This window comes from Aquarana catesbeiana, linkage group LG07, assembly GCF_042186555.1.
Source record: "Aquarana catesbeiana isolate 2022-GZ linkage group LG07, ASM4218655v1, whole genome shotgun sequence".
Classification (NCBI taxonomy): Eukaryota; Metazoa; Chordata; class Amphibia; order Anura; family Ranidae; genus Aquarana; species Aquarana catesbeiana.
The window spans coordinates 260,692,846-260,703,674 of NC_133330.1; the positions used below are offsets into that span (position 1 = coordinate 260,692,846).

The 10,829-nt window shown below is 41.0% G+C and overlaps 1 protein-coding gene across 2 annotated transcripts in view; it reads right to left on the reverse strand.

The window, feature by feature from the left end:
* The window catches only part of LOC141103553 (flavin-containing monooxygenase 5-like), a 197,821-nt gene extending 186,992 nt beyond the window's left edge, over positions 1 to 10,829 (reverse strand). For both annotated transcript variants that reach the window (XM_073593260.1, XM_073593256.1), the window contains exon 1: positions 10,729 to 10,829. The gene's annotated coding sequence lies outside the window, so the exon portion shown is untranslated. The remainder of the gene's footprint in view (positions 1 to 10,728) is intronic.

Below are 10,829 nucleotides of genomic sequence, written 5' to 3' on the forward strand. Positions count from 1 at the left end.
CAAACACCCACTACATCAGATGGCCATTGAACAAGCTTTAAAGGAATACATATCAATTAATAATACAACAGACATCTCCCCAATAACACTGTGGGAAGCTCATAAGCCTGTCTTGCGTGGTACAATACAAAGACAAATGGCACTATTTAAACGGGAACGCAAAAATCTAGCAAAAAAACTAGAACTCAATTTTAATGCAGCCTACATATCATTTCAAGATAATCCATCTCAGGGGGCGTGTCCGGACGTTCAGCTGCAAAGACGTGCAGGGGCTCAGCTCCTCACACACTGCTCTAATCCAGAGCCATCCGCTGCATTAAACTGCAATATCACAGCCAAAAAACTATTTTTTCAGACCCAAGACCCCTGCTGCTCTAATCCCGGAGCTTATTTGGGTCTTACACGGCCGGATTCCCTGAGACTCCCTCCAGACCGTCGAGGCCCGCCGCCATCTTGGGGCCTACAGACGGACGGGTGATCCCGCAGCCTGAACTCACGATCCGGAAGGTGGACGGCCCATCTGTACCTACCGGACGGCCGATCCACCTCTGAAGAACACCCGGGATAGCCCAGCAGCACGGAGAAGACGTGGGAGTTCTTCCGACAGCCGCCCCCGGCATCCTGCGGCCTTCTACACAGTCGCGGCCTGCGGGCTTGATTACAGGCGTTCCCCAGGGACACAGTGAGTAACTTATACCATCCATCCGCCTGTAGTCAGGTCCCTGGAGGGTGTTAGATCACCCGGTTCCCCACTACAGCTTGTCCTGGAGAAATCCCAGGGCTCAAAGGCGGCCGAATCCCACTGCCTGGCGGCCGTCCACTAGGATACACCGCGGCTTCGGCCTACTCCTGGAAGCCGGCGGCCATCTTGGGACTCCATAATACACCTTACAGCTACCCCCCTTCTCCTTCAGCTACACGACCCCCCATAAGACATCTGGACTTGCAGAGACTGTTTTCCTCCTGTCCTGCTGATAGTGAGGGAAGGTTGAGTTGCAAACTGCTGTTTCTGTCAATCCAAATAAGACATTACCTTACCTATAAGATGAATAATGTCTAAATAAACCCAAAATCTCGAGGGGGGGCAGTAAGCAAGATGGCAAACGCGTAAAAGGATAGCTCCGATCCCCGTCTCTTTATTAGCGGCTCCTGCAAAAGCTAATTGAACTTCTTTAACCCCAGGAACGACACGACAACCTACCAGATACTCCCTGGCATTGCATGGGTAAAATTGGCTTCCAGAAAACGATCTATAGTGGCTTTATCCCACCTCCACCGTCACGGCCCTCTCACAATATGGAGCGCTTCCTACTCAAGCCGCAATCCCCGGCCTCGAATGAACAGCCCAGTCAGCCGGATACAGATGTCCCCCGCACCACATTGGGAAACACATCCATGGAGGACAACAGATCCCAGCAAACCCAGCACCCCCACCCTCCCGAATACCCCACAGATGTCGTGACGGTGGCCGTCCTCGATGTGAAACTGAATTCTTTACTACATGACCTGACTCACAGCATTGCCAAAGAGGTCGGTAAAATAGCACACGAGTTACGAGGGGAAATTGACCAGTTAGGAGAACGTACCAATACTTTGGAGAATAAGTTTGACGAACTGACTCAATATGTACATGTTCTCGAAGAGGACAATGCCTCCATGAAACATACAGTCTCCCAACTCCAGTTACAACAGGAAGATTTGGAGAATCATGAAAGACGCCAAAATCTGAGAATTAGAGGAATCCCTGAGGCAGTAAATGACAAGGAGCTACGTCCATACCTTTTGGGCCTGTTTGTTACTCTAGCGCCCCATATACCGGACATAGACTGGCGCCTGGACAGGGCACATAGATCCCTTGCCCCAAAACCCCCTCCTAATGCTAACCCCAGAGACGTTATCGTTCGTTTCCACTATTACGAAAGTAAAGAAGCTCTCACAGCTGCAACACGCAACAAGTCACGTATTGACTTTAAGCAAAATAAGATCCAGATATTCAACGATCTATCCCCGATAACTCTGGCCAAAAGGCGCAGCCTTCGATCTGTCACTACACACCTTCAGAACTATCAGGTCCCTTACCGCTGGGGGTTCCCCTTTCGCCTATCCGCCTCTAAAGATGGTGTCCAATATTCATTGAGAGATCTTTTCGTAAGTGAAACTTTCATCCGCAACTTGGGCCTCCCACCATTACCTGAAGAAGATCTCCCACCTCAAGCTCCGAATCCCAAGCCACTCACCGCTCCAGTCCAGATCTGGACCCCAGTACGACGAAAATCCCAGAAGGCCTTTTCCACACCGCAAAGATCCAACCCCAACAGATTTCCGACCTGAAGGTCTCCTTCTCATCACCATTCTTCTTGATTGTTACTCCATGACTGGATGACTTGTGTCATGGCCATACCGGTGATCTCCCTGAAGATAGGTCGCTTTCTCTCAGGACTTAGTGAGATTTGCCCCTCATTGTTGTTTTTTTTTTTTTTTTTTTTCTCTGGTTAACCTCTTGGAAGACGTTTCTTCCCCCTTTTTATATTACGTTCCTACGTTCCTACATTTTATCTTCAGCTTCTCGTGAGCCAATTTCTGTTTTCCTTTTTTTTGAGCAGAGACGGGGAACCCCCCCCTCCCCCCTCGTCAACACCTGTAGGCTATCATGCCCCCCACCATTACCCATGGCTTCTGCCTGGGTAGCCTGAAATTTTTTTATTTTCAGGCCTTGCAAAAAAAAGTATTTTCTTTTTTTGATCTGTTAAATTTTTTTTTCTATTCATTTTTTTTTTCTTTTCTTTTTTTATGTTTTTTCTTGATTTTTCAATTTACAGGTCTCCATTTCTTTCTGTGTATGACCTTTATATGGTACTCAATGATATATTCACAATTACGTGTCAACCCCGATTTATGTACAACTTTGTATGTTATAACCTAAAGATGTTCATTTACCTGCATGCATTTTATATAACGGTGGCTTTCCGTCTTCTGATTAGGCATGGCTCTTAAGATTTACTCATGCAATGTTAAAGGTCTAAACTCCATCGGGAAACGATGGCAAGCATTAAAGGAATTTAGGTCCTCTGGAGCGGAGGTGATTATGATTCAGAAGACTCATTTTAAAGCTGGAGGCTCCTTTAAATTTGCCTCCAGATACTTCCCTAGAGCCTATATGGCATCCGATCCTTCTGGAAAAGCAGGGGTAGCTATTCTTATTGGACGATCTTGCCCGGTTCGGATACTCTCCTCCTACCTAGACCCTCATGGCAGGTTTATACTCTTGAATTGTAGTCACCTCAACACTCAATTTTCTTTAGCTAACATCTATGCACCAAATGTGGGACAAATAGGTTTTCTCACAACCGTTTTTGAAAAGTTACAATCTCTCTCTCAGCCTTTTATGATACTAGGAGGCGACTTCAATGTGTGCATGTCCCCGACCAGAGATAGGAGATCCCTATTCCGAACTGCTCCACAACCAGCTTCCCAGAAATTATCTGCCTCTTTTCGTAAACTGACCAGATCTCACAATCTATTCGACACTTGGAGAGTAAAACATCCTACCCAAAAGAGTTACACATTCTATTCCCACTCTCACAAGTCGTACTCCAGACTAGATCATTTTCTGGTTACAGGCCCTCTACTTCCCTATGTAGTCTCTTCTGAGATCAATCCTATTACCTGGTCAGATCATGCACCCATTGAACTCAATATCTTGCTGACATCAACATATACTAAAACTTGCCACTGGCGTCTTAATGAATTATTGCTCAAAGACCCAATATCCCAAAACCAACTACAACAGAAACTAACTGAATTCTTTCAAATTAACGATGGATCGGTCTCGGAAATTTCCACCTTGTGGGAGGCCCACAAGGCTTTCTTTAGAGGTGAATGTATATCTGCGAGCTCCCGCTTAAAGAGAGACTCTGCAAAACTTAAAATTGACTTACTTACTCAGTTGCAGAATGCAGAAAAACGCCTGTTGGCGTCCCCCATGGTGGAAAAACTAAGAATTGTTACTGCTACCTGGGACCGAATCAAATCGTTTGATCTGCACAAAATCTCTAAATCTATGCTATGGGCCAAACAGAAATTCTATGATTTTGCAAACAAGCCACATAAAATGCTAGTTAACAAATTGAAACCACGGCCCTTTCTAGCAATCCCCGATCATTTGACGCAGCCTGATAGTACTCCCACATATTGTCCCAAAACTATGTCGAAAGTCTTTGGGGATTTTTATACTAGATTGTATAACTGCTTAGGCCCTGACTCACATCCTCAATTCTCACAATCTCATTTTGACGATTTCATGTCTTCTCTAAAATTACCCAAACTCTCCGCTGAACATATCACATCTCTCAACTCCCCGATTACTGTAGAAGAGATAGGAGAAGTGATTAAAAATTTGCCTACACACAAATCCCCGGGACCTGACGGCCTTCCGTACACTTACTTTAAGACATTTTCACAGACCTTGATACCTTATCTCCAATCTCTATACTCCTCTCTGCTTAAGGGTACCATCCCACATTCACAGTTCCTACATGCTAACATAACGGTCATTCCCAAACCGGGTAAAGACCCTGCATTACCAGATAACTATCCCCCATTGCTTTATTAAATTCGGACTATAAAATTTTTACTAAAATATTAGCTAACAGACTATCCCCTCTATTGCCGGCCCTGATTCATAAGGACCAGGTGGGATTTTTACCCACAAGACACGCTGGAGATAATACGAGAAGAACCATTGATTTGATTGATTTAATAACTAAAACTAAACGTCCCACTATAGTACTAAGCTTAGATGCACAAAAAGCATTTGATCGTCTGAGCTGGCCATTTATGTTTGCAGTCTTGACCAAATTTGGAATTTCAGGCCCCTTTATACAAGCCTTACGAACCCTCTATTCTCACCCCACATCTCAAGTCCAATTGTCCTCCCACACATCACAGAGATTTGCCCTTAGCAATGGCACTAGACAAGGGTGCCCTTTATCACCCTTACTGTTTATATTAAGTCTTGAACCACTAGCAGCAGCCATCAGATCCAACCCTGAAGTCCGGGGAATTTCTTTACGCCAACAAGACTACAAATTATCCCTTTTTGCAGACGACATCTTACTGACCATCACCCGTCCCGACACCTCCCTACCCATTTTACATGATATACTATCCTCCTTTGGAGCCTTGTCCGGTTTTAAGATTAACCAGACTAAAACAGAAGCCCTTCCCATCAATATTCCTCCAGACATGCTTAGCTTCCTGCAACATAGGTTTAAATACAGGTGGTGTCAGACCTCATTGAAATACTTAGGAATTCACCTTACCCCCTCATATAATTCACTCTATCAGGCCAACTTCCCTCCTATGTTTGCAGAAATCGCAAGACTTCTAAATCTCTGGACCCCCATCCCACTCTCTCTCCTGGGCAGAGTCAACGTCCTTAAAATGTCGATACTGCCCAAACTGCTGTACCTATTTGAAACATTACCAATCCCAGTCCCAATCTCGCAGCTGAAAAATCTCCAGAGAAAATGCCTTAATTTCATTTGGAATAATGCCTCTCATAGAATTGCCCAATCAGTAGTCTTTTCCCCCAAAATTAAAGGGGGGTTGGCCGCCCCTGACCTTATCAAGTACTACTACGCTTCCCACCTTAGGGTATTGACTACCTGGACCTCAAGGAAAGCTCCAAGTAGGTGGGCTGAGATTGAAATGGGGATTACGGCTCCAGTACATCCCTGTTACCTGTTATGGCCTTTCTCAAATAAATTCATGACCCAATTGAGATCTCTTTGTTTATCCCCGATGCTTTTTACTTTATCTATCTGGAAGAGATGTGCAGATAAGTTCTCTCTTTCCTCACCGTGTTCCCCGCTCCAGAACGTACTTTTTAACCCAGACATCCCAGATGGACTGTCTTTTATACGAACATCCCCATGGACTCAAGCGGGTATATTTCAATTGCGACATTTGGTACATCCGGTAACACGCATACTACTATCATTCCCAGACCTCCAAAAAAAACACGATCTCCCCGCCTCTATGGAATACTTTTATATACAAATTAAACATTTTTTCCATACTGTTTCACCTTCATTGTCCCTAGAAAAACCTACAGATTTCGAATTACTATGTGCAAACGGCCCATATGAAACTAAACTAATTTCAGCTATATATAAAATGCTCCACACAGTACCTCCTCTAACTGACACCTCACATAACTACATGGTTAAATGGTCTAAGATGTTAAATCGTCCAATTTCACTGTTAGACTGGGGGAAAATTTGGGAATCATCTTCAAAAGTCTCACGATGTGTAGCAGATAAGGAAACCACTATCAAGTTAATATTTTTTTGGTACAGAACCCCTGATTTGCTACATGCCCAGAATTCTACCCTTTCTAATCTGTGCTGGAGATGCGTTCAGTCTGTTGGAACCCTCCTCCACATCTTTTGGGAATGTCACATTCTAGGCCCATACTGGAGCGAGATCCAAAGATTATTACAAACGCTCCTTTCTGCAATCATTCCATTGAATCCCATACACTTTCTTCTGGGTCTTCCTTTCCCGGATATCCCCAAATCATCACAGAAACTTGCATCATTCATATTATTAGCAGCAAAAAGAGCCATTCCCAGGCTCTGGCTCTCTACCTCCACCCCCACTTTGCATCATACTCTCTCCATAGTAGCAGATATACACAGGATGGAGCAAATGACGGCTAAGATTGAAGGTAACACCCTCCTATTCGACAGAATATGGAAGGCTTGGGATAATTCAATATTCTCTTCTGAACCTGTAGTTGTCACACCTTTTTGAAGTCTGCTAGAAATACCCTCTGACCATCCCTTACACCCGAATGTGCGGTTGACACAATTTATTTTATTTTATTCTTGACCTAAATCTAGATACGGTATAGACACTTTTTGTTGAGATGATCCATTGATGGAAGCCGCTGTCACTTGACTATACTGGTATCCCCACCATGATGTATTATATTATATTATTTTTATTTTGTCTTTTGTTTTGATATATATATAACTTCTTCTTTGATGCTAACTTGACTTGATCTTTGTACCTTATGATACGATGTTTCATAATTGTTAAATCCTTTGAAAAATAAACAATTTAAAAAAAAAAAAAAAAGATAATCCATCTCAGAGTACAAAATCTCATCTGGAAAAATCTAGATTGGAATACGATCTATTTCTCACTGAGTCAGTTGATAAATCCCTCAAACGCTCCAAACACAATTTCTACATGAATACAAACAAACCAGGTACATATTTGGCTCGGGCATTAAATTCAACTAACAAAACTTTCAAACCAATACGTTTGAAATTATCAAAAAATGTTTACACTTGTAATCCAGTTAAAATAGTCCATAAATTTCACTCACATCTCGCAACTTTATACAAGACAAACAATGAATTTAATCCTACAGAGGCTGAATCCTTCTTCTCAAAAATAACCTTACCTGAGTTATCTCAGAATCAAAAAAGCAGTTTGGATGAGCCTATAACTATAGATGAAGTTGCTAACGCCATAAAAGACCTAAAACTTAACAAAAGACCAGGCCCAGACGGATACTCGGCTTTATACTATAAAACATTCTCAGAAATACTCTCTCCCATTCTCACTAAAACTTTTAACAAACTTCTAGATGGACATTCTTTTCGGCAAGAAACACTAATGGCAATTGTTTGTATGATCCCAAAACCCTTTTCTGATGATACTTCCTGTGTGAATTATCGGCCTATCTCTCTGTTAAACCTCGATATTAAATTATTAGCAAAAATAATAGCAAAACGCCTCAATAGCATTATAGGAAAATTAATACATAGAGATCAAGTAGGCTTCATGCCAAATAGACAGGCAGGCGATAATATACGCAGGGCAGTGTTATTGGCACATATTGCTAAAAAACGGAAAATCCCTTTATGTTTTCTATCTCTCGATATTAAGAGGGCATTTGACACAGTATCCTGGCAATATATGCAATATTCATTACAAAAATGGGGTTTTGGACCCCACTTTTTAACATGGATCAAAGCATTATATAATAAACCCAAAGCCTATATAAAATATGCTGGATACAAATCTGAAGCCTTTAATATCGAAAGAGGTACCCGACAGGGTTGCCCATTATCTCCCTTATTATTTGCCCTTATACTCAAACCCATGGCCCAATACATCAGAACAAACCAAACTATAACTGGCATTGAAGTAGGAGGTATTACACACAAATTATGTATATTTGCAGACGATATATTACTTTTTCTATCATCACCACAGGTCTCTGGTCCTAACTTAATACCAGCTCTTGATGGATTTGCAGCGCTATCCGGCCTTATGATTAATCCTAAGAAATGCCTAGTGCTTAATATTTCACTCACAAACATGGAATTGATCCCGGCTAGGGCTGCACTCCCATTCACATGGGCAGAAAAATCAATCCCATATCTTGGAATTCATTTAACAGCATCTCATTCTGACTTATTCTCAACCAATTATCCTCCTGTATTAAGACAGATCACAAATCTAATAAAACAATGGTCGCAACTTCCTTTATCCTGGATGGGGAAGATTAATGCAATCAAAATGACTATTCTACCCAAATTGCTTTATCTATTCAGAGTCCTCCCTATTCCAATTCCTTCCTATTTTTTGAGAATAGTACAAAAAAGAGCAACTTCGTTTATATGGGGCTCTTCTAAACCACGTATACCTATACACACACTACATCTTCCCAAAAATAAAGGAGGCCTGGGATACCCTAATTTTACTAACTACTACAGAGCAGCACATTTGGCCAGTCTGTCCAAATACCATGCAAAACAGGAAATCCCATTATGGGTATTTATAGAGGCTTCAGAAAATGACCTTCTATTAATATCAAATTTATTATGGCTTGATCCTAAAGACCGCTTTAAAATTCATAATCCCATAACTAAACACTTCTTATCTCTCTGGGATAAACTAAAAACCAAATATCAGTTACAATCTCCACACAATCCTCTCCTTTCTTTTATCAGAAATCCGGCCTTTTATCCGGCATGGATCTACCCAAATTCTTTTAAAGCTTGGACAACATCAGGCATTCAGACACTAAATGACTTCATAGCATCTAAATCATTCCTTTCATTCCCATCGCTTAGAGAAAAATATGATCTACCAAACTCTGAGATATTTAGATATCTCCAAATCAAAAATTTCTATACACCATTCCTAAAGGGGGATACACCATTATCCCAATTATCCATTTTTGAATCAATCTGTACAAAAGATCCATTTGCTAAAGGTACAATTTCATCACTTTATAATCAATTATATGGAGTAGCAAATCTTAATAGACCCTCTTACGTTCAGAGGTGGGAGGAGGACCTGGGACGAACTTTAGAAGACACGGACTGGTCTAACATATGGCTCACATCTAAGTCATCTTCACCCAACATCTTAGCACTGGAGACAAATTATAAAGTCCTAACTCGCTGGTACCTTGTACCCGCTAGAGTGGCAAAATATTCACCTAATACCTCAGCTCTTTGTTTTCGAGGATGCCCAGAAATAGGCACATATTTACACATATGGTGGACGTGCCCAGTAATCCAAACCTTCTGGAAGGAAGTCTTCGTGATTGCATCTAAAATATTTAAAAAAATAATACAACTAGATCCATATTTAACTTTACTTAATCTAAAACCGGAATGGTTAACACTCTCTCAATTCAAACTAATGATCCAACTAATAACGGCTGCAAAACAAACAGTGGCCAAGGCATGGAAATCTCCTACATTGGTACTAGCAGAAACAATTCACAGAATGAATAATACAATGTCCCATGCTAAGATGGTAGCCATCGATCAAAATCAAATTCCAAAATTTGAAAAACTTTGGCATCCTTGGATAAAACAACAGTTCCTGTCAAACTTCAATGACTCTGTCCTGTTGCCGTGGTAACAGATTAAATGACTTACAGAGACACCCATTCTAAGGCTTCAAAGAGAACTAAAAAGAATAATAAACTGACGAGCGGGACAACCTTGTGGACCATACCTCTACCTTTCAACCCTTTTTCTTCTTTCTCTTTCCTTTTCTCCACCTTACGATTAAAGCTCATTATCAGAATTTATTTGACCTATACACACTCTACTTGTAAACAATATGTATAGTAGGTATAAATCATTTAAATACCTACAAAAGTAACTAAGGAAATTATATATATCTTTAATTTAGGTTTACGTGAATCCAATGTTTAATATTTGAAATTTCATGATATTTACCTATATAAACCCTACTGTAAAACAATGAGCTTACTTTATAGATCCTTGTAAACTTACTTTATGTATCTTTATAACATTGTATACTCAATAAACTTCTTTTGACAAGGAAAATTAACATGGCTGTGAAATATCTGTAGGTTAGTTTGAGTTGTGCGAGGCACTTGAATGCAGTATTGGGGTACCGTTTGTGACAAATGGATGAATAAGGAATTTTGTCCTGCAATCACAGCAGCTTAAACAAGCAGTTGGCTAACAAGAAAACACAATTCTAATGAGAATAAGCTAAAAATTAAAATAACCCATCTTCTGCTGAAGTTTATGTTAAACCTGGATTTTAATCCAGAGGTTTCCAACATCAGATATAACATGTAAATATTGAAGATATGTACTAATGTTTTTCATTGGAAATGCTACACAGTATAAATGGTCATAAAGCTTAATAACTTGCCTGTTATCCCCAAAACAGCTTCGTCTTGAATGTGTTTGTGTGAGAGAGGCATGAACTTTTAACATGTATCCCCCTCCCTTACTGAGTACATCTGTAAATTT